This window comes from Apium graveolens, chromosome 2 (assembly GCF_009905375.1).
Source record: "Apium graveolens cultivar Ventura chromosome 2, ASM990537v1, whole genome shotgun sequence".
Taxonomy (NCBI): domain Eukaryota; kingdom Viridiplantae; phylum Streptophyta; class Magnoliopsida; order Apiales; family Apiaceae; genus Apium; species Apium graveolens.
Genome location: NC_133648.1, coordinates 198,284,346 through 198,287,797, shown reverse-complemented (window position 1 = coordinate 198,287,797; position 3,452 = coordinate 198,284,346).

Here is a 3,452-nt window from a genome sequence, read left to right as displayed (position 1 = left end):
GCAGCTCATATTCTGCAAGCAGGTTTTTTCTGGCCTACTTTTTTTAAAGATGCTCATCAGTTTTGTTTAAGGTGTGATCGTTGCCAAAGAGTGGGAAATCTTACGAGAAAGGATGAGATGCCGTTAAATGTGATGCTTGAAGTTGAGGTCTTTGATGTTTGGGGAATCGATTTCATGGGGCCTTTTGTCTCCTCCTGCAATAATCAATACATCTTGCTAGCAGTCGATTATGTCTCAAAATGGGTAGAAGTCAAAGCTCTACCAATAAATGATTCAAAGGAAGTGTTGAATTTTTTTCATAAGCATATTTTCACAAGGTTTGGAACGCCACGAGTAATCATAAGTGATGAAGGGTCGCATTTCTGCAACCGTAAGTTCACTTCTATGATGCAGCGCTACAATGTGAATCATCAGTTGCTACTGCCTATCATCCACAAACAATGGTCAAGCGGAAGTTTCTAACAGAGATCAAGCGCATCTTAGAGAAGGTTCTTTGTCCGTCGAGGAAGGATTGGTCTTTAAGCTCGATGAAGCTGTTTGGGCTTACAGAACAGCATACAAAACTCCACTTGGGATGTCCCCGTTTCAACTTGTGTATGGTAAGGGATGTCATTTACCTGCGGAGCTTGAGCATAAGGCCTATTGGGCGTTGAAGAAGTTGAACCTGGATCTAGATGTAGCTGGAAAGAAGTGGATGCTTCAGCTTAATGAACTTGATGAATTTTGACTCCAAGCGTACGAGAACAAAAAAATGTACAAGGAAAAGGTGAAAAGGTGGCACGATAGGAAGCTACATCCTAAGTTATTCGTGCCGGGGCAACAAGTTCTCTTATTCAACTCTCGTCTCTGACTTTTTCCTGGGAAGTTGAAATCAAGGTGGTCTGACCTTTCATTGTCAAAAACTGTGTTTTCCACATTGAGTGTGGAGATTTTGTGAGACTGAGTCCGGACCAAGCATTCAAGGTTAATGGTCAGCGTTTGAGGCACTACTATAGGGACACGGCAAACCGGGAAGTGGTTTAGTGCCGTTTTATTGTCACGTTGAGGAAGGTAACGCACGTCAAGCTAATGACGAAAAAGAAGCGCTTCGTGGGAAGGAAACCCATGAATTGTTGTTACAGGAACCTTAGAAGTTATAACATATCCAAAACCATAAAAAAATCAGAAAAATGGAGCCTGGAAAAAAATTCCAGAAGCCCCCTGAGCGCCCGCTTAGCTATGGAGCGAGCACCACTCAGCAAGCTGAGCGCCCACTCAGCTCTGCTGAGCGACCGCTCAGGGGCCCGACTGGGAGAAATTTTTTTATGTTCAATAAAAAACCAAACAAAAAAAGCAGAAAAATAACACACAAAACACAGCCCATAAACCCACGACCTATTTCCCCACTATCCCATGATTTTAACCCTTAACCCCACTCCTAATCAAATTCTACCCTAATCCATACCCTATATATACATACACCTATCCCATATATCTCCTATACACTTTCAACACTTCAATTCTCTCCCAAACACAAAAACACAAATCTCAAGCAGCACTTTTATTCAGATTCGATGGCACCCAAGAAGAGCAAGGACTATTGATAGCAGCATCACTGTCCCTATTGCTGATTCTTCGAGGGGTACTGCTGCGAGACCTCGTTTGAATGATAGGGCTGCTGAGGAAGAGTACACTAGGCTTTGGGGAAGCCAATTTTGAAGGAGAGGGGGTTCTTAACCATCGGAGAGGGATGGTGAGTTGTTATCTATGATTGCTGAGAAGGGGTGGATAGCTTTTTGTGAGTCGCCTGAAGTAGTGCCGATGAGCGTGGTTCGCGAGTTCTATGCGAACGCGAAGGCTGAGAAGAATGGATACTCTGTGTCCGGGGGATGACGGTGGATGATCACCCTGTGGTGATTCGCCGTGTGATGGGGCAGAGAGACCGAGGAAGCCCACGGAGGAGAACTGGAACGAGAAGACTGTGAGGATTTTGACTTGGATTTGATTTGTGCTACTCTCTGTAGGCCGGGCACAGTATGGACCTTCAAGACTGGAACTAATGAGTATCGTCACTTTCCGCAATCGCCATGAATAGGTATGCCCGTGCATGGAATGCTTTTATTTGTGCTAATATTTTGCCTACTTCGCATGCACGTTGAGGTCACAGTTGAGAGAGCGCAGTTTTGTTGTGGGGGAATTTGAATAAGGAGTACTATGTGGACCCTTGGTGAGTTCATTTACCAAGGATTCTGCAGTTTTTGAGGGGAGCTAAGCACATGAACATCCCTTATGCATCTACGTTACCCAGCTTTGCCGACGCAGCGTGGATTCAGTGACCAGTCTCATGAGCAGTTGCAGTTGTTCGGCCGCTCCTATTGATTCCGGGACTCTGCATGCGATGGCAAGAGTGGACCGGTGGGTGAGCCCGAGGAGCATGGGCCTGGGTTATCGTCCTTCCAGGAGGGCGTCCAGCAATGAGGTGCTACCATGGAAAGGCCAAGGCGTGACTGAGGCTGGTTCTTCTAGAGCTCAGGAGGGTGCTGGGATGGCTGATGCTCAGTATAGGAGGCTGTCACGGAGGATGGATGCTATTTACGAGACGCAGAGCAGGTTTGCTCAGGAGCTCACCCTCGCCACTAGGGACTGCTTTTCGAGGCCTTGGAGCTGACATCCAGTGGCCAGTTTTTGGTGAAGACTCTGTATATCCGCCTCCTAATACACCACCCTCTGAGGGTGATGATGATGATGATCTCTCCGAGTAGGTATACCCTGTGTTCATTTCTACTACCTTCCCTGGGGACAGTGAATATTTAAGTTTGGGGGTGGTAGTTAAGGATATTTTGTGTGTGTGTCATATAGCTCTTTGTTAGGGCGAAATCACGCGCTAATAATACACGCAAGTATACGCGTTCGCAAGTAATATAGAATACTTTCTAGTTCGTTCCCACTGAGACTCAGACTAATTATGTTCAATTAAACTCACTCACCAATGTATGATTACCTCTCAATGTTAAGACAATAACACTTAGAATTGATTAACTAATTATTAACTACAATTAACTACTACAATTAAGCACTTAATTAACACTTCGAATTAACAATATTAAAACACTCATGAGATCACAACTTCATTACTACTTCCTTCAATAGTCATTGTTATTACCCTTAGCATGCAACAATGATGATATTAATCGAATAACACGAAACTGATAAAAGCCAACTTTCATTGTACTAATACCATTCTACCAAACATCCACAATTAAGATAGAAGTTGAATAGGCATCAATTATGTTGAGTCCCTATATGTCTACAGAAATTGACAACATAACGATTTAAGAACAAGTTATTCCTTTTGATTACATAGGGCGAATAAAACTGTTTAGAGTTACCCACTAATCATGCATACTCGTACATGAACCTATGCTAGCATGGCAAGTTTTAAATCTCAAGATCCACCGTCGCTTCACAAGAGA